The sequence below is a fragment of the Lissotriton helveticus genome, chromosome 12 (assembly GCF_964261635.1).
Source record: "Lissotriton helveticus chromosome 12, aLisHel1.1, whole genome shotgun sequence".
NCBI classification, from domain to species: Eukaryota; Metazoa; Chordata; class Amphibia; order Caudata; family Salamandridae; genus Lissotriton; species Lissotriton helveticus.
The window spans coordinates 760120705-760147515 of record NC_136073.1 but is presented as its reverse complement, the minus strand read 5'-3'; the positions used below and the strand labels follow the sequence as shown (position 1 = coordinate 760147515).

General features: G+C 44.9%; 1 pseudogene across 1 annotated transcript in view; it reads left to right on the top strand.

Moving 5' to 3' along the window:
* Positions 1-24656, top strand: part of LOC144797765 (leucine-rich repeat and immunoglobulin-like domain-containing nogo receptor-interacting protein 1 pseudogene) — a 181054-nt pseudogene extending 156398 nt beyond the window's left edge. The window contains exon 3 of the transcript XR_013603459.1: positions 22018-24656. The product of XR_013603459.1 is annotated as a leucine-rich repeat and immunoglobulin-like domain-containing nogo receptor-interacting protein 1 pseudogene (transcript). The remainder of the gene's footprint in view (positions 1-22017) is intronic.
* Positions 24657-26811: the final 2155 nt, after the last annotated feature.

Here is a 26811-nt window from a genome sequence, read left to right as displayed (position 1 = left end):
CAGTGGTGAAGGGAGGGGGGTGGGCCTGACCTCTTTGTTGGGGACTGTGGGGGGAGCCCCAATGCCCCCACGGTCCCTGATGGCTCCCCGCGTCCTGCGGGAGCCGGCATTGCTTTTCCACATGGGGAGCTGCTGACATGCAGCTCCCGTGTGGAAAAGCAATGTGGTTTGATTTTTGAAAGCGAGAGCAGGTTTTCTGCTTTCGCTTTCAAAACCCAAACGACAGTTTGCTATGACAGGGCGGGAGCCGCACGACTCCCGCACTGCCATAGCAAACAGCAGTGTCCTGGGGGTGGGCACCCCAGGACACTGCAGGAGCCAGCCCAGGGGGGTGGCTGGCCCCAGGGCCATCATGTTTGCACAGCCCCGGGGAGGTGGTGGTCCCCGGGGCTCGGGGGTGCATAACGACCCCCGCATTTGGATATTAGTGCCCCGGGGAGTTGGCGGTCCCCAGGGCATGTGGGGAGGCTGTGTGGCCCCGCAGGTACCGGGGCAGTGTGGGGGGGATTGGGGCCCTCCCACACATTCTTTTCACTGCCCCTGGGACCTGGCCCACCCGGGGGCTTCAATACAACGAAGAGCAGGAGCCTGCGCTTCATTTTTTTAAATTTTCACAGCCGGATTTGCGCACCCAGTGCGAATTCGGCCGATTCGCTTAAAAAATGCTTTTTTGGGCCCAGGGGGTCCTTGTGGGACCCCCTGATCAGGCCTTTTCTTGTTTTTTGCATTTATTTTTCTCTTTTCTTGTGACTCAGTTCTACCGAGTCACAAGATGGCTGCCAACACTTTCTGGTTTTGAGTGTTGACAGCCAATTAGAACAAAGCTCGTGGTCGGGAGGGTCTGTGGATCCACCGCACCTCTAAATATCGAAACTTTTATTTTTTGATTTTCTCAGCAACTACTGAACGGATTTACACCATGTGAGAAAAAGAGTGCTTTCTGAATCCAGCACTACCATTTTTCCAAATTTGGTGTAATTCCGTTCAGCAGTTCAAGCTGTAGCCGTGTCTAAAGTTTCCTAAGGGAAATTCATTTTCCGACCTCTTTTTTTTAATTTCTCAGGAAATACTGAACGGATTTACACCATTTAAAAAAAAGAGTTCTTTCTGAAACAAGGGCTACCCTTTTCCCAAATTTGATGTAATTCCATTCATCAGTTCGGGCTGTAGCCATGTCTAAAGTTTCCTATGGAAAATAACATGGAGAAAACACGTTTTGGGACCCCCCTTTTCCTCAGCCCCTGCTTACCGAATCACCCTGAAACTTCCAGGATAGGTGCAGACCGAAACGCCCCACGAGTTTTGAAACTTTCGCTGAGATTCCTCAACCGGCGCCAAAGTTATTGGGAAAAGAAAAAACGCTTTTCCTCTGGAAAACTAGGTCCTAAGTATAACTATCTACTTGCAACCGCAAGTAGATAAAATAGACACACACACACTCACACACGCACACACACTCACACACACACACACACGCATGCATGCACGCACACACACACACACACACACACACACACGAGTGTATGTGTGTGTATAAATGACTGGGCCCCTCACCCTGGCCCCTGCAGACAGTAGAAAAACCCAGCTGTTGGTATTTTACAATAATAGGTTATTATGTACCAGTTATTATCAGTGAAGCATAATTATTACTAAAAACTCAACATTCGTTACTAAAGCTAGAGCCAAGTGCAGGCAAGCCCTAAACATTACTTACAACACTTCACTATTCATATTAGTCTATAATTCAAAATTATTCAAAAATATATTCAGCCATATAATTTACCTGGCTGTGCCACCTGACTAATTTACAGCATACCAAGTCATAATAGTTTTGTCGCATGCCTTACTTCACGGCTGGGCCTGTAGTCTGAGCATGTGCCTCTCATGATCTGGTCCGTTTGTCTAACCCTTCCCTTTTCTGGCTTCTCTTTATACCATACCTTTCAATGATTTCCTATGGAGGGGGCATGTCTAAGCATGGGCGTAAAATCCGCTCCGCTCGCGGATTTTTCGGATTTTCGGCAAATCCGCAATCCGCGAACGCTCGCGAATTTGTCGAAAATCCGTGAATCCGCTCGCGGCGGATTTTTTGCTTGGTTGCGGCGCGCGGCGTGGTGCACGGCGTTCACTTTCCGTCATTTAAAGCGTTTGCCGAGTTGTTTTTCTTTGCGAGTGACGCGCCATTTTAGATCTTGCTGCGTGTTCCCGCGGGAGTTTGTCGCCCGCGAATACGTACTCGCGGCTTGCCACCTTGCACAGCACACCTCGCGAGAGTTCGCAATTGCGAACACGTAGTTGCGGCGGAAAGGAACAATCTCGCACTTGCGAAATAGAGATTTTGTAATTTCGCACAAGAAAATCACCAGCAAACAGGATAAACCTTCAGAAAATTATGATTTTTATCAGAATCACTCCTCAGGTTGACATTTGCATGGCCTTTTTTTTTGCAAGGAGTCCATTTTGGGGGGGGGGGGAGGAAGGAAGTGCCCCACAGTCTCCAACTTCCTGTTCCTGTCCAGCAGGCTCCTCCCAGTGCTTTGTCCATCTCCTGGTCACTTTCATTTGGATCTGGAGCTGGAAGGATTACTTTTTGTGGGTGCTGCTGGATATTTGGATTTGAGGCCTTTTTGACTGTCTTTGGATCACTTTTGGATTAGAAATCAACTTTCACAAGTAAGTTTGTTTGGGGCATTACAGTTGCTGCAAGTACAATTTTGGAACTTTTTCAGAAAATTAAATAAATTATATTGTGGGTAGCCACAGTATCCAGTAGGACCAGGGTTGGTTATGGGTGCATGATACAACTGTTTTGTTGAATTTAAACACCATTGAGGCCATGGATGGGCTGGGATTGTGCAGATTTTATTGTTTTTTGTCGTTTTTTTGGGCCTGCTGGTGTGGCCCTTTGCCCAGGGGTGGTGAGTGTTGCATGGGCCTAGTCTTTCTGTGGGGTGTCTTCTTGAATTTAAACATAATTGAGGCCATGGATGGGCTGGGATTGTGCTTATTTTATTGTTTTTTGTCGTTTTTGGGGGGCTGCTGGTGTGGCCTTTTGCTTGCCCTGGGGTGGTGGTGGTGCATGGACTGAGTGTGCCTGTGGTGTTGTCTCACTCTCTTTGATGTAAACATCATGGATGGCATTGGATTGTGGTGATTTCTGGCTGTTTTTCTGTTTTTTGGGGGTGTACTGTTGATGTGGTCTGGCCATGTGGGTGGTGGTGGTGGCCATCTTGAGTGCTGGCTGGTACAGGCAACATGTGCTTGGGGTGTAAGGGGGCCATTTTGAGGAGAGGCAGTGTCTGAGGCCTGCACTTATTTTGCCTACTTTTCATCCCTTATGCCCAGGGGTAGTGAGTGTTGCATGGGCCTAGTGTTTCTGAGGGGTGTCTTCTTGAATTTAAACACCATTGAGGCCATGGATGGGCTGGGATTGTGCAGATTTTATTGTTTTTTGTCGTTTTTTTGGGCCTGCTGGTGTGGCCCTTTGCCCAGGGGTGGTGAGTGTTGCATGGGCCTAGTCTTTCTGTGGGGTGTCTTCTTGAATTTAAACACCATTGAGGCCATGGATGGGCTGGGATTGTGCAGATTTTATTGGTTTTTGTCGTTTTTTTGGGCCTGCTGGTGTGGCCCTTTGCCCAGGGGTGGTGAGTGTTGCATGGGCCTAGTCTTTCTGTGGGGTATCTTCTTGAATTTAAACATAATTGAGGCCATGGATGGGCTGGGATTGTGCTTATTTTATTGTTTTTTGTCGTTTTTGGGGGGCTGCTGGTGTGGCCTTTTGCTTGCCCAGGGGTGGTGGTGGTGCATGGACTGAGTGTGCCTGTGGTGTTGTCTCACTCTCTTTGATGTAAACATCATGGATGGCATTGGATTGTGGTGATTTCTGGCTGTTTTTCTGTTTTTTGGGGGTGTACTGTTGATGTGGACTGGCCATGTGGGTGGTGGTGGTGGCCATCTTGAGTGCTGGCTGGTACAGGCAACATGTGCTTGGGGTGTAAGGGGGCCATTTTGAGGAGAGGCAGTGTCTGAGGCCTGCACTTATTTTGCCTACTTTTCATCCCTTATGCCCAGGGGTAGTGAGTGTTGCATGGGCCTAGTGTTTCTGAGGGGTGTCTTCTTGAATTTAAACACCATTGAGGCCATGGATGGACTGGGATTGTGCAGATTTTATTGTTTTTTGTCGTTTTTTTGGGCCTGCTGGTGTGGCCCTTTGCCCAGGGGTGGTGAGTGTTGCATGGGCCTAGTCTTTCTGTGGGGTGTCTTCTTGAATTTAAACACCATTGAGGCCATGGATGGGCTGGGATTGTGCAGATTTTATTGTTTTTTGTCGTTTTTTTGGGCCTGCTGGTGTGGCCCTTTGCCCAGGGGTGGTGAGTGTTGCATGGGCCTAGTCTTTCTGTGGGGTGTCTTCTTGAATTTAAACATAATTGAGGCCATGTATGGGCTGGGGTTGTGCTTATTTTATTGTTTTTTGTCGTTTTTGGGGGGCTGCTGGTGTGGCCTTTTGCTTGCCCAGGGGTGGTGGTGGTGCATGGACTGAGTGTGCCTGTGGTGTTGTCTCACTCTCTTTGATGTAAACATCATGGATGGCATTGGATTGTGGTGATTTCTGGCTGTTTTTCTGTTTTTTGGGGGTGTACTGTTGATGTGGACTGGCCATGTGGGTGGTGGTGGTGGCCATCTTGAGTGCTGGCTGGTACAGGCAACATGTGCTTGGGGTGTAAGGGGGCCATTTTGAGGAGAGGCAGTGTCTGAGGCCTGCACTTATTTTGCCTACTTTTCATCCCTTATGCCCAGGGGTAGTGAGTGTTGCATGGGCCTAGTGTTTCTGAGGGGTGTCTTCTTGAATTTAAACACCATTGAGGCCATGGATGGACTGGGATTGTGCAGATTTTATTGTTTTTTGTCGTTTTTTTGGGCCTGCTGGTGTGGCCCTTTGCCCAGGGGTGGTGAGTGTTGCATGGGCCTAGTCTTTCTGTGGGGTGTCTTCTTGAATTTAAACACCATTGAGGCCATGGATGGGCTGGGATTGTGCAGATTTTATTGTTTTTTGTCGTTTTTTTGGGCCTGCTGGTGTGGCCCTTTGCCCAGGGGTGGTGAGTGTTGCATGGGCCTAGTCTTTCTGTGGGGTGTCTTCTTGAATTTAAACATAATTGAGGCCATGGATGGGCTGGGATTGTGCTTATTTTATTGTTTTTTGTCGTTTTTGGGGGGCTGCTGGTGTGGCCTTTTGCTTGCCCAGGGGTGGTGGTGGTGCATGGACTGAGTGTGCCTGTGGTGTTGTCTCACTCTCTTTGATGTAAACATCATGGATGGCATTGGATTGTGGTGATTTCTGGCAGTTTTTCTGTTTTTGGGGGGTGTACTGTTGATGTGGACTGGCCATGTGGGTGGTGGTGGTGGCCATCTTGAGTGCTGGCTGGTACAGGCAACATGTGCTTGGGGTGTAAGGGGGCCATTTTGAGGAGAGGCAGTGTCTGAGGCCTGCACTTATTTTGCCTACTTTTCATCCCTTATGCCCAGGGGTAGTGAGTGTTGCATACTTGCATGTCCCTAGTCTTTCTGTGGGGTGTCTTCAATGTAAACATCATGGATGGCATGGGATTGTGCTCATTTTTCTGTGTTTTGTCGATTTTTTGGGGTGTATAACTGAACTGATGTTCCTCTGTCTTCCATTGCTTTTAGGTGCACAAGAAGACTCAATAGAACCACCAGTGCCAGGAAGAAGTCCTGCAGCGGTGTGTGCAGCATAACGTCACGCGACGTCACGTCTGGACACAGAACCCTCTGCAACTCGTGCAACTGCTGCCTGCTGACCTGCTCTGAAGAAGATGGCCCCAAAAAAAGTAACCCGTAGCTCCTCTAGCAAGAAAGGTGCCAGTAAGGAGCAGAAGAAGCAAGTTACCAAGGACACTGGTGTGCCGCCCGCCCCTTTTTTTGTGAGTAAAAAAAAAAGTATGCCTGCAGCAGCTGCAGCGGGATCTGCTGGGGACCAAGCTGGCAGCAGCACCCCCGCTCCATTGGGCTCAGTGCCACCACCACCACCACGCCAACTTAAGTCCAAGCCCTTGAGTGCTGCAGAGGCAGCCAGTATACTTCTTCAATCACCATCGACCAGTGATGTTGGCTCATCGCAAGAAAGCAGCAGCAATGTCCCTCAATCAACACAGGTTGTTGTAGCTCATCTGACGAGTGTTGAACAACCACAGCGGCAACAACAATCACATGTGCAAGTACAAGCCCAAGTACATGTGGAAGGAGAGGCAGCGCAAGGAGATGCGCATGCAGAGGTGCATGGAGGGTCACAACAAGTGCCCACAATAGTTGTTCCTCCCGAAGTAGGGGCACATCAGGAAATCGACAATCAAGGCGAGGTATCATTTGAGGAAGCCACTCCTCCTGATGATCCTTCATTGTCTTCCACAACCCTAGCAAGGAAGAGATCAAGGGTGGTGTCTACATCCTCTTCAAGCACACCTCCTTCTGATGATACGGATCAAACTTGGGAACCAGCACCACAGCCGTCTGAGAGTGAGGCACACCATGATCCAACAAAGGTACTTAAGCGTAAAAGGAAGCTCGTCCAAAGTCTCAGACTTATGGAGTGTGATGAGGCTCAACAAGAAGTGGCGGATACTGCTGCTGATGAAGACTCTGCCAACGACGACCCAGTCATCATAAAGGTCACTGCAGCCCCAGCGGGCATGCAGCAAACAGACATTTTGACCCTAGCCCGAAGAGCTGCTGCGCGTGATGATGATGATGATGTTGTCGATGAGGAGGCAGTGGAAACACCACAATCATTGGAGTTAAGTAGTACACCAACTCGTCCCGCTTCCATATTTCTTTCTGGCAAGAAGAGACCTGCGTCAACCTCGACCTTAATTAGTGGCGGTGAAAGTGGAAAACGTACAAAAGTTGGCCAATCCAGATCCTCCACTTCATCTGGCATTAGCTTCATGACCACCACCACCACCAGTATCGCCGCCTCCTCCAGGTCCCACAGACACTTCAAGTCCCCAGTTTGGGACTTCTTTACTGTTTGTCCCAAAAATCCAAGGTTTGCCATTTGTACCCTTTGTAAGCTTGCAGTTAGTCGTGGTAAGCCAGGTAGCAACTATGGTACCGGCGGCCAGAGTGGTCATCTTGACAGAAAGCACGCTGTCCAATGGTTTGCGCACCTAGCTGCGATCAAGAAAGGCCAAAATCAAGGAAACGTTGATGTTTCATCTGATGTTGACGAGCAGGAAGAAGACGTGTCAAACACTTCCCTTACACCCAGTACCCCTCTCAGCAGCACACCCAATGTGAGGCACACTAAGAGTGTTGGAGCGAGTGAGACACCAACGCACAAAAGTTCACCAGCGAGCAAAATTGGGTCAACGAAGTCATTATCAGCCCGTAAATGCTTGGTCCAGGGCAACATTAGAACAATGCTTACTTCAGAGGTGCCATATGAACGCAACCACCCACTGACGCGTCTGTATAACACTAAGCTGGCTAAAATGCTAGCTGTGGACCTTCTACCTTTTTCTTTTGTAGAAGCGGTAGGTTTTCTTGAATTAGTTGCAACGCTCTGCCCTAAATGGAAGGTTCCGAGCCGGTTCTATTTTGCCAGAGTTGCGGTTCCAGCACTACATGAAGATGTGCTGCAGGCGATTGGGGCAGCTTTGCAGAAGAGTGCTGTTCACACAATACATCTGACAACAGACATGTGGACCAGTGGCCCAGGCGATGATTACATGTGCATCACTGCACACTGGGTCTCTTTTTCAGGTGTTATAGCAAAGCTAAACGCAGGTGTTGACCCGGACCAAGTTTTCAAAGCTGCTCGGAAACATGCAACACTAGCCATGTTTGCCTTGGAGAAAAGTCACACAGCAGAAAACCTTTTGGAAGAGTTTGACAAAAAGGTGTTGTCAATGCTATCCCCCCTAAAACGCAAGATTGGTTATGTTTCCACGGATAATGGCGCCAATGTAGTTAAGGCCATGTTACAGGGTCACCATGTTAGAGTGCCGTGTTTGGCGCACTGTATCAACCTGGTAGTTCAAAAATTCTTGAGTGATAAAGAGAGTCCAGCGTTCGAGGTAATGGCCACCTGCCGCAAAATGTGCAACCATTTCAGCCATTCTTTTAAGGCCCGGAAGCATCTGCGGAGACTGCTACTTCAACGTGGAATGCCAGTGAAAGCACTCATCCAGGAGGTGGCAACACGTTGGAACTCAACCTTCTACATGCTTGAGCGTCTGCATGAGCAGTATACGGTACTCGATCACTATTTCTTGACAGAGGCTACATCTCAGAAGGAGGACCTGCGGATGAGTAAGGCGCAATGGGCCATAGTTAAAAGCCTGACAGACATGCTTCGTCCTTTTGAGTTCTTCACGCGTGCAGTCAGCCAGGAGGACTGTAATTTGGGAAAAGCTATCCCATTGTTGTGCATACTGGAGCACCAACTGATGGCGGTTTCTTCTGAGTTTGAAAAAGATGAAAAAAAAAAAAACCATTTCATTTTGTCTGAGAAATTATTACATCGCCTACGTGGTGATGAACGTCTTAAAAACATCAACTCAGATCAGCATTACATTTGTGCTACTATTCTGGATCCACGCTACAAAAAGGCGCTGGCAGACAACGCATTCTTTCCTTTCGCTGATGCAGATGTTCAAAAGTACAAACATTGGTTAGCCTGGTCAGCCAAGAGGTTTGAAAAAGAACGGCAGGTTATTGAAGGAGAAGCCAGTACATCAGCATCAGCATCAGCAGGCCATCCGCAGTCACAAGAATCCACTTCTGCACCTGTGGCTGGGGCACAAGTGACCTCTCAGCCGTTAAAGACACCGGCAACTGGATCATCTGCACCACACACAATGACAACACTAACAGTGGCTGGGGAGGAGGATTGGCTAAGTTTGATGGGGTATGGTTCTCGAAAAAATGTCACAGGCACAGCAAAAAGTAAGCAAAGTGGAGGAACAGTTGATGACCTTGAGTCGATGGTGCAGGACTATCTGAATGACTCAACAGTGGTCTTTCTTAATGAGGAGCCATTGCAGTATTGGCATGGCAAAAAACAATTGTGGCCACAGCTCTACAACCTGGCTATAAACTATTTGTCTTGCCCACTCGCAAGTGTGTCTTCTGAACGTGTTTTCAGTGCTGCTGGTGGCATTGTAACTGCCAAACGGAGCCGCCTATCGCCCAAAAATGTGGAGCGGCTGACAATGATCAAGATGAATCAGCACCTCATACCACCAGATTACAAAGTGCGAGAAAGCACGCCACATGAAGACGATGAGGACAGCAACGTAGATGAGGGGATTTTTTCTCTGTTCGGTGCCACTGACCTCATCCAGCCTGAATTCGCAGAGTATGATGACGAAATCTTGTTCTTATTCCCTGACACCGAGCCCTGAAAATGAGACAATCAATCAAGAACTTTCTTTTTCGTCCTTATTCACTTTTATTCCTGTGTGCTTTGTGTCTCTCTTTCTTTGTTTTGCACAGTTAATTTAATTCAAACTTTAATCACCTAATCCCAAAAACAAGACCATCATCAGAACTGTCTTCACTTGTTTGCTTATTGATTTGAAGGTGCCGCAGTCTACATTCCTCAGGTTCACAAGTTCTGAAGAACATGCTCCTCTATCCTCCTCCTCCAGACTGCGATTTCCCTCCAAGCAGAGTGCTGGATTACGCACAATGAAGAAAGACTCAGCACTTGTGGGGGTGTTGTACTTCTTTGCGGGTGAGTTGACGGTTTTGGGCCCATTGCTGTGAAGCTCTAATAATGGACAAAAGTGTTTTGGACCAAATATGAGGTGGAAATTTCTTGCCGTTTTTGCTGACTTGCTTGCCTTTGAGGTGCTCTTTGGCGGGGTTCCGGGGGTTTGTGTGTAATTTTTGGTGTCTGTCGAAGCACTGCTGCGACAGTCTAATCTTGATTGCATTTGCTTTTCAGGAAATCCGTGGTGGAAAACAGGAGTTATGATGATTGATGATGATGACCTAGCTGAACAGCGCGGCATTTGGAACGAAGGCCGAGAGATATTGTAAGTATGAGATTTAGCTTTTTCGCTGTTTGGGGGTGTTGTCGGGTGTTTTTTTGCGGGTGGGTTGGCGCCGGCGGGTCTTGCCTGGGCCATTCCTGGGAAGGTCTAATACCGGATACAAGTGTTTTGGACAAAATCCATAAGGAACAGCCTTTTTTTTGCCATTTCTTCAGACATCTTGCTCAATGTAGCGTTTTGGGGGGCTTCCTGCTGTTCGTGGGTGGGTTGCGGCCGGGGTCTCTGTCGAAGCACTGCTGCGACAGTCTAATCTTGATTGCATTTGCTTTTCAGGAAATCCGTGGTGGAAAACAGGAGTTATGATGATTGATGATGACCTAGCTGCACAGCGCGTTACTTTGGACCGAAGGCCGAGAGATATTGTAAGTATGAGATTTAGCTTTTTCGCTGTTTGGGGGTGTTGTCGGGTGTTTTTTTGCGGGTGGGTTGGCGCCGGCGGGTCTTGCCTGGGGCATTCCTGGGAATGTCTAATACCGGATACAAGTGTTTTGGACAAAATCCATAAGGAACAGCCTTTTTTTTGCCATTTCTTCAGACATCTTGCTCAATGTAGCGTTTTGGGGGGCTTCCTGCTGTTCGTGGGTGGGTTGCGGCCGGGGTCTCTGTCGAAGCACTGCTGCGACAGTCTAATCTTGATTGCATTTGCTTTTCAGGAAATCCGTGGTGGAAAACAGGAGTTATGATGATTGATGATGATGACGACCTAGCTGCACAGCGCCGCGTTTGGACCGAAGGCCGAGAGACATTGTAAGTATGAGATTTAGCTTTTTCGCTGTTTGGTGGTGTTGTGTCGCGTGTTTTTTTGCGGGTGGGTTGGCGGGTCTTGCCTGGGGCATTCCTGGGAAGGTCTAATACCGGCTAGAAGTTTGTTGGACAAAATCCATAAGGAAACACCAGTTTTTGCACTTTTTGTAAGTTAGGGTTCGTTAGGGTTAGCCCTAGCAGCAGGATTGCATGTGTTTAGGGGGGTTCTATTGCAACGCGGTTCTGTTGTTGTAGAGCACTGTTGGAGCGATGCTGGCTATGGATACTTTTGCTTGCAGGCAAGTGGTTTGAATACAATCCACGGTCTGTATTTGGGTCTACTGTTACTTTCAAAGTACGTTTTGTAACCATTTTTCTGCTAGGCATCGTTTTTGGAGATATGATTGGGTTCTTCTACATTTTTGCGACTGGCTTTAGTAAGGGTCTTGGTGGGAGCATTGCTGGGAAGGTCAAATTTTGTTCTAAAACACAGTAGTACACCCACCTTGAGGGGAAAGATCCGCTATAATATTTTGGCCATACTTATTGATCCTTAAAAAGGTGACTCAGACAGAGCACGCAATTTCAAAAATATTGTACTGTCTATTAGGGAAATCAAAGTGTCACTTTTTGAACCACACAGCGTACATACCTTTTATTTATTTATCAGTGGTATTGTAATAGCACTTCCTGTTTTCCGTTCAATAATTACAGGCCGGGTTTCAGTCAACATCCGCCAGGCAGGCAGTGGACAGGGTGTCTCTTCTGTCAGTGGTCACCACCACATTGATGGACGAAGCGTCAGCTGGAATGGAGGAGTGCCGCCAATAAGAGGAATTGTTTGCTGCATGCAACTTACTTACCAATTTCAACAGGACAACTCCAACAACATACGCAATACAGATACAGTATCCATTGTTGTCTTTTATTCTATGAGTGTGACTGCATGTGCTTACCTTTACTTTGTAACCAAAGATTGTCTGTAAACTCTGTATCTTCAATTATTGTTTGTCCATGCTCTGCTTTTTTTTTCTTCTCTCAACAAAACCTACCCAAAAAGAAACCCCCATTCCCATCCATTTTACAAACCCTAACCCTCTTCCCCCGGGCTGTGTTGTTTTGCTTGATGTCTGACTAAAATGACATCAATAATTCCACACACTTGCTGGGGAGGATAAGGTGATAGCAGCAACAGGCTGGTGAAGGAATACGAGGATATCTTCTAGACTTACTTAGCTTCAGTACTATATCTTCTAGTAGTAGTAGCCAATGTCAAATAAATTCAACGCAAGTACTAGTTATACTTGCAATACTTTACCATTTGTTAGGCTACATTATGGCACTGTTCTAGTGTACTGTCACCTGCTATTTTCTCGATCGTACCGTAACCGTTGTAATGCTACAGTAAGGAGTACAAACAAGGTTTCGTTTTCTTTTTTTCCATAGGCATGCAACTGCCACTGTGTCACACCACTAGTAACACCGCAATGAGGAAATGTCACCCGCCCAGGAATGACAACGTTAATCCCCATTTCACCTGGAGCCAGCCCTGGGCCTAGCCCTAATTTCTAACACAAATTACAGGTAAGATAAGCGTTTGGTGGGAGGTAGTATAATGGAGTATTATTTCGGAGTAGACAAGAGATTGACGGTTGTACTACTAAAGTCCTACGACTGTTCAGGAAAACAAAGTTACTGTTACACCCCCGCCCCCCACCCACCAGACTGAAAAGCAGTAAAAAACAGGTATGGTCAGATAAAGTAGTTGAAAAATATATTTATTTATCCCTAACAAAATAATCTCCCTCACCCACCCTAACCCCAACGATTGTCTCTGAAACGTCCCAAAACGATCCCAACTCCCAAATCCCACCCCCCAAAAGTCTATAAAAAAAGGGCAAGGGACACTCCACTACTGGAGGGTGCTGGTGCTGGTGCATGATGCGGCATGGGCATCATACTCCTTGCGGAGGGTGGCAAGCTCGGAGCGGAGGCCCTTAACCAAGGTCTTATACCTCAGGACCTCCTGCTCCAGGTTGGACATGCGGACTCGTAGGCGGCGTTGGCGTTCCTTGCAGCTCCTGTGGGGGGCAGCTGGTATTTCGGGTGCTTGGCGGTGGCGGTCGGCTTTCTTAGCCCGGCTCGGTCCCGCTGGTTTAGTCACGGAGGAGGATGCAGTGGTCACAGTCGAAGATGTTGCCCCGCTCGACTGCGTGTCCTCCTCCTCCTCCAGGGCCACCAGCCGCCGATACTCGGCGACTGTGGCCTCCAGCCTCCGTTGCCGGGCCAATCTAGCCTGCTCCCTCCTTGTTGTTGATTTGGAAGGAGCAACTATATGAAGAAAGAAAGACATAGTCTGTAACCAATGCTCCTTATTAATAACACAAAGTGATTGAGCCGAAAGTTGGGTCACAGAGTACAAGTAGCAAATTGAAAGCACAGTACATAACTATTGAGGACAGTATCTATGTAACCTCCCACTTCTGCATCCTTGCTCTAACAGTAGTGGTAGTTTAATGAACTAATTCTACGACCACTATGGACTTCCATTACAGTCGACTATGACAGTACACCAGTCTTCTTCTTCTTCTTCTCTCTTGTTTAGGGAAATGGGTACGTTATCTTATGCAAGCCGGCAGAATGACATGGACACAGCACAGTGAAGTTGCACCCGAGAAAAAAAGTTGCACACCATGATGATGGAGACAGACTTGCGTTACTGTACCGGTCCAGTACATGCAGGTGGTGAAGCTATTACTTTTCTATTACGGGTGGCACTGAGAATACTCTGTTACAAGGGCTACTGCTTAATTAATTTACCTTTCACCCTACAGTGCAAATGAGTACTAGAAAAGGAAACTGAAGAAGCTAACTAATTTGATTATCTATCACTTCACATGGGACGTATTTAATGACAGATGAGATGACTTTAGGTGCTTTGCTTAATATTGAGTGAACACAGTGATACACCCACACATGAATGACGTACTACAAGTAAACTAAAGTTATTAAGAGAGGTACGGAGTGTCCACCGTAATAACCAGATATATGCTGTGAATGCAAACGCAATACAAAGTACTGCTACTATTCATGGTAGTATTGGACACATTTACAATTTCTTTTCCTTGCCTTCCCTGCACTGGGACGGACGTGCGGGTGCGGTGGTACATGCTCTTCAAGGTAACACTTACTTCACCTGGCGACCATCTACTCTCTCTAGATACACATTTGCTATGTAAGAGTCAGAGAATACCATGCTCCAGGCATCCATTCATTCAAAGTATACGCACACATACAGTTTCTGTTTCACCCACCCAGGCTGCTGTCCTTCCACCCATCCTTGCTTCATCATTGACCCAGCCATGCACCATACCATATTCTTTCCTTCCCAGCCACCTCTGGGTCCAAGCAAACACATATCGTTCTTCTTTGCCAGCCATCATACAAGTTCGCGTCCCACTTACTTACACCCTTCTTTCGCTTTTCGTTCATCCCATCCATCACGTTCGTCTAAGAACTTATTGGGATTCTTCTCACCAAAAACTTCACAGCTAAGTCGAAGTACATTTCGAGGAGGCTACTACCTGGTTGATTTGTAATTGTAATACACCCGTGCAGAAAGCACACTATGCAGTCTTCAATCTCAATAAGTAAGGAATATATAGCTTACCTGTTTCCGCCACCACCGTTTGATCCCCCACAGGAACGGCCACCAGCTCTTCTAACGCCGCATCCTCCCCAGAGGCCTCCGAGTCCAAGTCCAACACAGCCACCTCCGCGCTGGCCCCGTCACCAGATGTTACACCTACAAAGTACATTTAAGAAAGTTAGAATACACCACTCACTACTATATAATATTTGGTCTAGGAGAAATGTTAAAAAAACAGAATACAATGTAATAATTTGTGACTGTCTACTCCATAGTAAAAATGTCCCATTTTCCAGGGAAGGCTGTTGTCTTGCTGCACTTTTATGCACAACTGATGAATGCTTGCTTTTGATTTTTAACACGCACCACTTTTTCTCCTAACAGACAGAAGCTTGACTCCTGAGTCCTAAGAACACGACCAGGATCAAGTTCAAAGTAGGTGAGAGTTCGGCTCGACCACAAGAAATGTGTCCAATTAATCGTCAGCACTAACCACTTTTCCGTTTACAGTTAAATAGTTTTATGACAAAGTAGATTTTAATAAATGTGTTTACTTTTAATAAAGCTTTTACACTTAAATAGACTCTGTGGTTTTTGTTCCTCTAGACTAGAGTGGATGAGCTAAAGGTTTTGGAATTTTTGCAAGCATGAGTGCCTCTGACACTTCTTGACTGTGCTGTGACTCCGTACTACTCTCTTGTCCTGCGTACGATAATCTAGAGATCATTGGGGATCTATAATCGGTGACTTCGGGAGCTGAATGACTCTGCCACACTATCTAGTCAGTAAGGAGACAGTGCATAGAGGTATTGCTGAATATAATGGGAGTCCAATGGAATTGCCAAATGTCCAATCTTAGTTAGCTACACAGACAGACTAATAAGAATAGTCTAGTAATACCACAGGGAGTCATATTCGAGGCAGGATAAGAATTTATATCCAGTCTACAAGAAGATCAAAGACGATTTAGAAAAAATCGAATGAGGAACGCTAGGAAAAAATAGGTACTGTTTAGTAAAATGTAAACTTACTGGGGCCAGCAAAGGAGCCCTCGCCTGCCCGATCCTGGCCTGCATCCTCAGCACCCTCCTCCTGTGTCCTCTTGCCCTTGGGGGGAGCTGATGTACAACATGAAAGAAAGAAAAAACATAAAACATGGATGAGATTTTTCAACCAAATCAAACATTTCAAAAGAACAATAACAACATATTTTGGAAAAATAGCAAATAGATAGACAACTATTCCACGGGATCTATCTCATGTGGTATACTACGTTATTCGTATTGCCTGATTTGCGGAACGTTGACTTAGAAAGTTCCTATGTAACTCAATAAACAGACTACTAAAGAGGTTTGCCTAGGCCTGGCACTGCAGGCAGTAGTGCGCAACACGTGACAGACAAAGTCCATCCTGCTTGCAGATCAGTGAATACTCAAACTATCAATCCACCCGCCACCACCGCCACTATTTCTTCTGATAGCCATGTGACTGTCTAAAGGAAGGACACTGGACTTCAGTCTGTTGGGGCTGATTTATAAGTCCCTTGCGGAAGTTGCGGCTGATTTTCCTCCATTGTTGCGTGCCTTTTCTGACGCAGCGGCAGAACAAAAGACTCGCCATGGTGTTGGTGCGGCGTATATATTAAAAAAAAAAACACATATGGGCATATGGGCGATGCATCACGTTGTAAAGCCCTGCGCCATCAGGGGGCGTTCCGGCGCAAGGGAGGGCGTACCTGCGCAGGAACGAATCCTAAAAGTGGCTGAGGGAAATCTACAAGATGTCAATCAGTCATTTTTAGGACAATGATGCATGACTCAAACCCTGCGCGCTTGAAGCCGACGTACGGCTTGATGCAGCATTGGGGAGATAGGGTACCCCAGAGCATTGCTGGAGCTGCGCCATCGTTGGCACGCAACTCCAGCAATGCGCTGCCTTTACGGCACAGATGCGTAAGGCTTCTGTGACGTTTTGGGCCAATGGGTGGTGGTGGCATGGCACACAATTACTGCCGCATCCCTGCTACTTTGCAGGGATGCGCCGGTAATTGAAAATATGACCCTTACTGTCTAGCATTACGCAGTTCTTTTCTTTACAGTACACTGATACATAATTTCTCAGGCCAATGAAATGCTTCTGAACACAACATACAAAACAAAGAAGCATAGTAGCAAGCAAGGCTACTGAGAAGGAGAGCAGTGCACCTGAAAATGAAATGCATAGAAGATTTTGAAATATAATTTACCTCAATGTAATCGGCAGCATTATTGCTCTTGGTAAAGAACAAAGATTTGCAAATAACAGAGCAGGATAAAACAGAGTAGTAAATGTACTACTACTACTACTCACCAAGCCCGGGGACCTCTACGCCGAGCGCGTCCAGCAAGTCCCGCTCCCGGTCCATGACATCGGTCCAGCGGTGGGTGGCCTGGTTATATGTGCGCCGGACCCCAGAGATCTTGTACATGGCCCGGCACACCTTCTCCCACCGCTGGCGGCGCTCCCGGATGCCATAGCCGGTCGCGATCTTGCCGCCTCCCAGGATCGTCTTGGGGAGGCGGCGCTGGACATGGAAGATCAGTGCCGCCACTTCCTCCGCGCTGAAGATCTCCCTCGGGACCACTTGCTCCCCCCTTAAACGCCCGCACGGGAGCCGGGCACGGGGTGCGGGACCCTTCCCCTTCTCAGGGTGCTTCCCGGCTCCCTTTACCATGATCTGGGCAGAAATAAACTTAAATGATAAAGAAGAAATAGAATAGTGAAGAAGAAAAGAAAAGAGTTTAAAAAAGTAGTTTAAAAGTAAATAAAAGCTGCAGAAAACACAAAAATATAGAGCTAGAAAAATAGAGGGTTAGATAATAAGTAAAATTAGATCAAAAAAACTTCAAACAAGCAAAGGATGGCAGAGATTGAGAGAGGATACAGAAAGCATGCCCAGAACCATAGCAATGAATGAGAAACAAGATGGCCGCGCCCGTTCACGACCGCGTGGGTAAGTTCGCGCGAGATTTTCCTTGCGAGTACGCGCGAAATTGTACTCGCGAGCAGCACACTTTGCGAGATTACACATAGCGGGCGGAAACGGAATTACGTCACGCCAACAAGATGGCCGCGCCCGTGTACGACCGATAGGGTAACTTGGCAAACGAATAGCTAGAAGCGCCTCGCGAACACGCGCAAGATCACGCGAACATACACGTCGCAACAAAAACAATTTTGTATTCGCACGTATTCGCGGCTTCCGAAATCGATCTCGCACGGATTCGCGCCCCAAATAACGCGCGAAATTGCAAAAAAAACGATTTTAGCTAAAATGAAAGCAATGAGCAGGTGCAAAAGTTCAAACTTAACATTAGTAACATTCAAGGTAGTGCTTCCTGATGGGCCCCTCCAGAGTTTGCAACAATTCTATGACCCTGCTATGACCCAAACAGCAGGCTCATAGAATAGCACCATAAAGGTCCTGTAAAAAAAAAATTTCACTGCAACAAAAAGCAAATTACAGATAAGGAAGGAAGCAGGTGCCAGCCAGACTGGAACTTTCAAAATTACTGACACATTAATGAAACACAAATTAATTGATGGCAGTTGAAGAAGGGCAGGTGTGCTAGCTTTTTTCAACCACCATAATCTACAGTAATAAATAAACCTAATAGGTGCCTGTGAGGATGTACTAGAGGGTGGCATGGGTGTCCCAGAGGGTGGCAGTGGTGAAACAGAGGGTGCTGTGAACCTGTGATGATAAACCAGACGTAGAAACAACATAGTCGCGGCCGTTGCAAGCCGAAAAGTAAGTTCGCAATTGCGAACTTGTCCCAAAATCGGCGCGAACACGCGCCAACACAAAAAACGGAAAAATCCGCAAATCCGCTAGAGTTCGCGGATCTTCGCGGATTGCGAATCCGTAAATACGCAAGTTCGCGGATTGCCAATCCGCAAAATCCGCCCATGCTTAGGCATGTCTGCTTAGCACGTTTTTTGCTACTACTGTGCGCAGCAAGCATTGCTTTCTTTCAGAAGTGCATGGACGGCAGCATTTCATCTTGCGAAGCTAATTCTGTACAAGGCGCATTGACCTTGTTGTTGCAAGAATCACGAGCAGCTCAGAGAGACTACTAATTCCTTCTCTGTCTTGTGTACGTGACCACTGTTGAAATTGAGTTGTTTTGAAAATATAAACATGGCAAATGTGCACACATTCGTTAGCATTACCATACAAACAGTTACTGAAAAACATTTTCGATGCCCTACACCTAATTCACACATACTTGAATAATGTCCTAGTGTGCCCATGTTTTAATTCAATCAGGTTTATCAAGTAAATAACATATGTATTACCAGTAAAGCCCTGAAACACACTTTGGGCCAGACGTACGACCACTTTTAGCGATCGCAAAGGAAAACCGGGCCATTTGCAACCACAAAAAATGTGGTTGCACATAGAAACCCTATTTTGAGATTCAGTAACCTATGACTGACTCATAAAATAGAGTTTGTGAGTCCCTATTAGGAAGTGGCGTGCCAAGGGCATCCCTTACTGATAACGAGTCGCAAGGGGATGTACGATTGGTATGATACCGCAAATGTGGATGTAAAACAATCACAGTTACCATCAATTTCAAACTGGTGGTAAGCAGGTCGCAAACGGGAAGGGGTCCCTAGGGGACCCCTTCCCCTTTGTGTTTGGCAGCAAAAATATTTTTAAGAGCAAGCAGTGGTCCGGTGGACCAATGCCTACCCTGAAAAAATAGAAAGAAAACTTTAAAAAAAAAATCTTTTAAACGCATTTCATTTTCCTTTAAGGAATAAGGTCTTAGTTGGGTTTTCGTGGTGATGAAACCTATATGCAATTTGACTAGCTCCTGCGTGGCAAAACTTGTGGTTCCCGCACCTTATTTAGAGATGGGGAAATTACCAAGGTTTCGGACTGCAGGGCTTGAGCGTGCTCCACTTTTTAGAAACCTTTTCCCAGCAGCCCATCTGTCACAGGGCTGCTTATGTCACTGTGAGGAGAGCCAAGACATTTTTTGGTTGGTCAACTCCCAACCATTTTTCCTGCCCTGGTCTACTATGTGAGACATGGCCGCAAATGCTACTGCCAGATCTGTGAACACACTTCCAGAAACAAATAGTCTTCTCAAAGCCTTCATGTATTGGGAATTACAGCAAGTGGATCTGTATCAGGCTTGTAGTGGCTTTGATGGTCCAGTTATTCAAGAACTTTGTACTGCCCGTTGGGGGTCCCATTAACCATAATCGACTGTAATCTCTTTCCGCCAGAGTCAGATTTTCTCTGAGCATCTGCCAGTTGGAGAACACACCAGGAGAAAACCACCATATAATTTTTCTTGTGGCTTTGAAGAAACATTCTTCATTTCAATCTTAATCTCTACCGCAAGTAGTCAGCGGCTTTAAATGTGCTTTGTACATCCTAAATCCCCTGCTCAAGCTTAAGTGGTTTGATATCCTCTCTTCGAGACCCTACTGCTTACTACCGGATCCACATTTGGGTCAGCTTACTGACTAGCCCTGCTTACCAATCCTACTAAAAAAATCCCTATAATAACATTCAGAAAATTGTCTGACTTTTGTATAACCCCACCCCTCCCCCCTCCTTCGAAGACTCCTATTGGCTCATCTTGAAACCTTCATTGTAGTAGCTCCGCTCTCTTGTAACATAACCTATCTTTAAATCTCTGTTTCCCACTCCAAAACTTTTTGTGTTAATAATATACTGGTTTGGACATTAGTTTCTCCATTATTTAGATGTTTTCCATTTGTGGTTCATGATTCCTCTGTTCTCCAGTTACCTGGTGGTCTAAAGTCATTAATTTAGATAACAATATAAGGAGTGCTAAGTGCTCTTAAGTAGCTTTTAGCTGGCCGCTGTTTGTGAGTAGCTACTTTATGGATTCATGAGAGCTCATGAAATGAGCCCAAATATAAATGGAGCTTAGCTGCCAGATCAGAAATTAGAAGTATCACAGGAAAACCATGGCCCCATGAGTTTTTCACCTGGACATTTCACCTGCTCACAAGAGGCTAAGGGCCAAATGTAGGAAAAGAGTCTAGTCGCAAAAAGTGGAAACAATAAAACTAACAACCGGGAAAAAATATACATGGCCATACTACTGTTTAAAAAGAAGTTTATAAATTAAATAAAAACATAAAATATAATATGATAAAATATAATATGACAAAATTATATTATAGCAAACTACATTTTAAACTTCAATACTGTTGTAATTTTTTTTTTTAAACATGTACTTTTATTTTTGATCTTATTATTTTTGTAATCATGATATTTTGACGAAGGTATTACGGCCAAATTACATTTTTGAGTCACTGTTTAGTGGGAACACCATTGGGACATGGCGTCTCCCTTCACAGCAGTTAAGTCTGACAAGTATGCCCTATATTTAAAGAGACTGCTTGACAAACATTATTTTGTTCAGAGGAAACAAAATCCCAAACTGGGAATTTGTTTTTTCCGGAACAAAAAGTAGGTGACTGAGATGCGCAGGTAACTTTTCTCCATGCGTGTAGGCTATATAACATTTTACTCGCTGCTGTCTGTCATGCAAACCACCGTGGACATTGGCAGGGAAAATGAGTAATAATCTCTACCCGACAAATAGGGTGGACTGATTTCATTGTGACCCAGCAGTCTTGTGGCAGATGGGTCACTGATCCAGGGTTACTGCTAGTGGCACCAGTGGAGGTTTCGCCAAAGGTAACTCAGTGATTCGCCTACCTCTCAGAATAGGAGGTCCATGAGCTTACAATGGCGCTAGGAATGCCGGTTTATGGCGATCCTCCCATTCCACCAAATCCTATGTTAGAATCTTTAGTAAGCGTTTTTGTCTTCCCCTTGTTCATGAATCAATTACTTTTTTTGCCTCTTCAAGTTCACTGAATTTTATTTGATGGTTTTCCTCCGTATTCTTGTGTTTGTCACCCAAGGTCCAATCTGTGTTGGCCTGACTTATCGGGTGAGCCTTTATCCCTGTTTTGTCTTTCAATCTTACTAAGGGGTAGGCTTAAAAACGTCTATGGCTGATCTCTAGGTAATTTTATCATCAACCTTTTCCCTTCTTTTTGCCACTCATGCTCTACACAGTTTTACTGTGACCTTAGTGATAGTGTTCAGCTACAAAATCTTTCCAGCTTTAAATACTCCCTCAAATAGATTGAGCCCCCTTGTTCTTCTGCTCTCTTTATTTTCCCTCAAGAACCTGCGCCACTTACAAAGGCATAGACCAGATGTATGTTGTGTGCAGAGGTACAGGTGACAGACAATGTTTCTACAAGTGCCAACAGTGAGATCACTGAAGGGCAAGAGCAGACACAGGAGCTGCCCTTGCAGAAACCAATCGTGCATATAGTGTATTTATGTAGACACTAGTGTGCCTGTGTGCAGAAGTACAAGCATAGCTTCCAGGGAGGGAGTGATCGTAGTGAAGGTGAGCTTAAGATGCTCAGTGTTTAATGCTTGAACATAGTTGAATATGAAGACCCTGTGTAATCTGCATAACCTGTTTTCTTTTTCAGAGTAAAGTTAAGATGACTGCTGGGGTGATGCTCTGCTTTCCTTCTGGTCGTCCAGGTTGGCAGCCTCTTCTCTTCCTTGCAATAGAAGCTGTTCTCACAGGGTTAAGCTGGAACTGTCCACCTGTGTGTGAATGTTCTTCACAAGACAGTACGGTATTGTGCAGTCACAGGCAGCTTACCTCTGTCCCTGATAAAATCCCACCAGAATCCCAGTTCCTGGACCTGAGCAAAAACAGGATCAGATCCCTCAACCAGGGCTTGTTTTCACACCTCAAAGCATTGCAAGAGTTGGATTTGAGCACGAACATAATTTCCAAGATTGAACCTGGAACATTCAGATACCTCCAGAACCTCATGACACTTAATCTGAAAAATAACCAACTTAAACTTGTTCCGGCCGGTGTATTTAGTGGCCTTCCGAACCTCACATTCCTTGACATCAGTGACAATGATATTGTCATCCTTCTTGACCACTCATTTAAGGACCTTTTCAATCTGAGGAATTTAGAAGCTGGGGACAATCAACTGGTTTTCGTGTCACATCTGGCCTTTGTTAGTCTTCATAACTTGCAGCAGCTGACCTTGGAAAAGTGCAACCTGTCAAGTGTCCCAGCTCACGCTCTATCCCATCTCCATCACCTGATCGTATTTAGGTTCAGAAAGCTAAATATCAGCATTATCCATAATTATTCTTTTAAAAGGCTAAATCACCTGAAGGTCTTGGAAATAGACCAGTGGCCTTTTCTTGACACTTTAGAGCCCAATAGTCTTTTTGGTGTCAATCTCACTTCCTTGACCCTCACTAGATGCAACCTAAGTAGTATACCCTATGATGCTTTGAAACATTTGATCTACCTCACACACCTAGACCTGTCCTACAACCCAATCTCTGTGATCCGTAGCAGAAAATTATGTGACTTAGAGCATCTCCAAGAATTCCACCTGTCTGGTGGGAAAATAGTATCCATTGAAACAAAGGCCTTCCAAGGTCTGAGCTACTTGTGCCTCCTGAATGTCTCCAAGAACCTCTTGACAACCCTAGAAGAAGAGGTTTTCCATTCATTGGAGACCCTAGAGACCTTGCGGCTGGATGGGAATCCTCTATCATGTGACTGCAGATTGCTATGGTTAATCTATAGGAGGGAAAGCATCAACTTCGATGGCCAAAATCCTGTTTGTGCAACGCCAGCTACTGTGGAAGGGACAGCATTCAAGGACTTTCCAGAAGAGATTTCTCCTGCTCACTTTATATGCCAGAAACCGGTGATCCGAAATAAATTCCTCCAGCAAATGAGTGTTGACCAAGGTGAGCAGATATCCTTTATCTGTAACGGGGAAGGAAATCCCTCACCTAAGATCTCTTGGCTCTCACCTCAGAATTACCTCCTGGATACAAATACCAATGGGCGGATTAGTATACTGGCAGATGGAACACTTAAAATCCACTATGCCCATGCCCAGGACAGTGGTATCTATATCTGCATTGCACAAAATGCAGCTGGGAATGATACACTCCTGGCAGAGCTTCAAGTTAGCAGTCGGAGCTCCATCCCTCTCACCACTATCACATTACCACCTGTCGGCTCCTGGCCAAGTAGTAGAGCTCCAAATGTCGAACGGAAATCAATTACCATGGACATATGGGTACTGGCCGTGGTCTTGGGAATGGGATTCCTCCCTTTTCTCACTGCGGTCACTATCTGCTTTGTTTTCATCTTCCTTTTGAGCCTGAGCAGAGGGAACATTAAACACAGAGCAAAAATCGAATATGTTCCAAGACAGCCGTACCCTCCAATTAATGAGCTTGAAAATGAAGACAACAAATTCACTATGAAGCTAATGTGATGAAATTTATCTCTTCAATGACATTTTATGACATTGTGTTTAAAGATATACAATTCAGAGGGAAATAAATTATAATACTGACATATTTAAGGTGATTGTTCAATAACACGCCTGTGTAAACTTTATCAAATTGAACTTCAAGATTCATATTATTACCAAAAAAACCTGGGTGTTTAACCGGATCCTGGTATAAGAAATTTGAAGGGATTATTGATTATACAAAAGGAGATAGGAAGGTTCAAAGCATCAGTGTATGTAAACATGTTGGCCATCTTAGGTTGTTTTATGTTTATGTTAGCAAGATGGGTTTACTCATGGAAAAAACAAAAACTATATTTGTAATATATTTTTTATAAACCTTGTTATTATTTGTCAATTTTGTCAACAAAACTTGCAAAACGTATGTAAGACTTTTTTAAATGTATATTAGCATTGATTGAGGTTGTTATATATATTAATGAAATGCCTACCCTAGGTATTTTCCTTAAAGAAAAAGCTTTGCTTTCTAAAAAAAATTCTCAGTTGGAAAATTCAAGCTCAAGTTGCCAATAAACGCATTACAAGATGTGGGCTCTCTCTACATGGGGCTGATGCAGGGTTCCTTTCAATAACTACATTTTTATGTAGTGAAACAAAGGCAGGATGGGAAACTAATGTTATCACTATTGAAGTGCATCTTTACTGACACTGGGCTCATTTGGTGAAGCTTTATATCAGCTTCACAATATAAGAAATCTGGAAAAAGGGTAATGTTAGGAATCTCAAAGGAGGATTCTACAACTTCAGATTCGGTTTTGAGCATTTTTACACAGCGTAGTCAATTTATTTTAAGGCTTTGATTATGAGTTGCAGGGTGGGGTGACCACAAAATGAATGTTACCATGTGGTAACACCCCACCAGTACTGTGCAAATACAAGTGAATTATTCTGGTATTTGGGAATACTTTGCGGATCTGGTTCATTAGGTGGAATTTTGAAATTTGTTTCTTGTCTGAGATAATTAATGCTCATATTTACCACCAGCTCTGAACAGATGGTAAATGTGAGCTGGGTGTCATGTGCTGGATGGACTTAGGGTAAGGGATTGGGACAGTACAGTCTGTGCTTAACCCCTTCCACGCTCATGACGAGCTGGGCTCGTCATGAGGTAGCCTCCTGCTACGCTGATGACGAGCCCAGCTCGTCATGGAACATTTGTTTTTGCATTTTCCAGCACACAACGGGAAAATGCACCGCATCGATGCGGTAAAAGGCTCAGGTTTTGACAGAGACTGACAGTGACTTGATTGCTGCTGAAGCCCAAGCCGCAACCAGTTTATTTAGCTGGATGTTCCTGCTGGTAAAATCTGGTCCAGTGTTCCTTCAGCGAGATTCGTGATAATGCAGATTAAAACTCCATACAGCAATACCACTCTGCCCGACTTATAATTGGGCCCTATGGTGTGATACAGTTCCTTACTGTTTACTTTCTGATGGAAAAATTGTTCCATGCTGTTCCCACTGGTAAACTAATGTTATTCCCAAGGATTTGTGATGACATCTTAGAACAGCTACAAAGTGAGTGGTGGCAACTTAAATGTTTCAATGTAGTAAATGTTTTAGTTTGGATATTGTTAATGTGTAGCCTTATACTTACAGATGAAAGACAACTTCAGAGAGGCAACATAATGTGGTGTTTCTTCGTTAAAAGATGAATGATCAACAATGTACACAAACACCACATACAAAGCACCAAGACCATTCACTTTTTTGTTCATCTATAATCAATCAATACCTTAAGTGCTTCCAGCAGATATATTTTTGTATTAGATATAGAAGAACCATCAACTCATCGAGAGGAGGACGCAAGGAAAATGGACAAAGACCTAACCAGATCTCAAGACATCCTTTTGCGGCATTCTACTACAAACACAAAGGTTACCCACTACTACATCTTACGTTGGGGTGGGAGGGTTAAAATTGTTGCGTACTGTTGACCCCAGTTTTTCAATAATTAGAGCCTTAGCTTAAGACCTAACACATTTTATTTATACCCAACGGTTCAAAAAATATGCGACTATCATGTTATCGAATACCTTTCAACATTTCCGTAAGTACCTAAAATAAAAATATTTCATCCTTTAAAAGAGGCCTTCTCTAATAATTAAATTAATGGCACCTGGGATCACTGACCATTGACAAAAGCCCACTTGTCGTTCCCTGTGTAGCTCTGCTCATCCACACTTGTACGTCAGAATATCAGCTACAAAAATATCAAGCTACAAAAATATTGTGGTACAAAAGGGGGTGGTGATGGACAAAATATTGTAATAAAACATTGTCAAGGTAAGTATCAATAGATACCTATAGTTATGCTACTATCAACTCCTTATCTACATACCTTGAAGATTATATCTATGGATAACATACTTAAATGTGGAGTAAAGTAGATTAAACCCATACTTTCCATTATAGCCACACTTTCATAATATTTTCGGTATCAATAGTCTTGCTATAAAATTTTTGTAGCAAGATATTTAGTAGTGGTTATTCTAGTAGTATACCACATTAAAAACCATAATCCATGTCTTGTTGGAGATCACATGGTAAGCTCACACTGCACATTATTAATTCGTAATCATGTAAACATATATGTACATTTGTAAAAACGTAGTTGGAAAGCAGTACAGTGCAAACACCCCAAGGCTAATTATGTTCAAGTAATTCAACTGTTTTTGGGAAAGCTAACCATCAGAATGATTAACACTGGCTCTCCATAGCATTCATGCTGCATAACATGCAATGAGACAACCATTATCCAACTAGGGATGAGGGGGATGTTATCAAATGTTGTTGTACTGAGAACGGTCCAACTTATACACTTTTCATTTAGACCAAAACATTAATGGTTTGCTGGAAATATTTTTAATAACATTTTTATGCCTGTTTTGTCATAGAAAACCCATACCT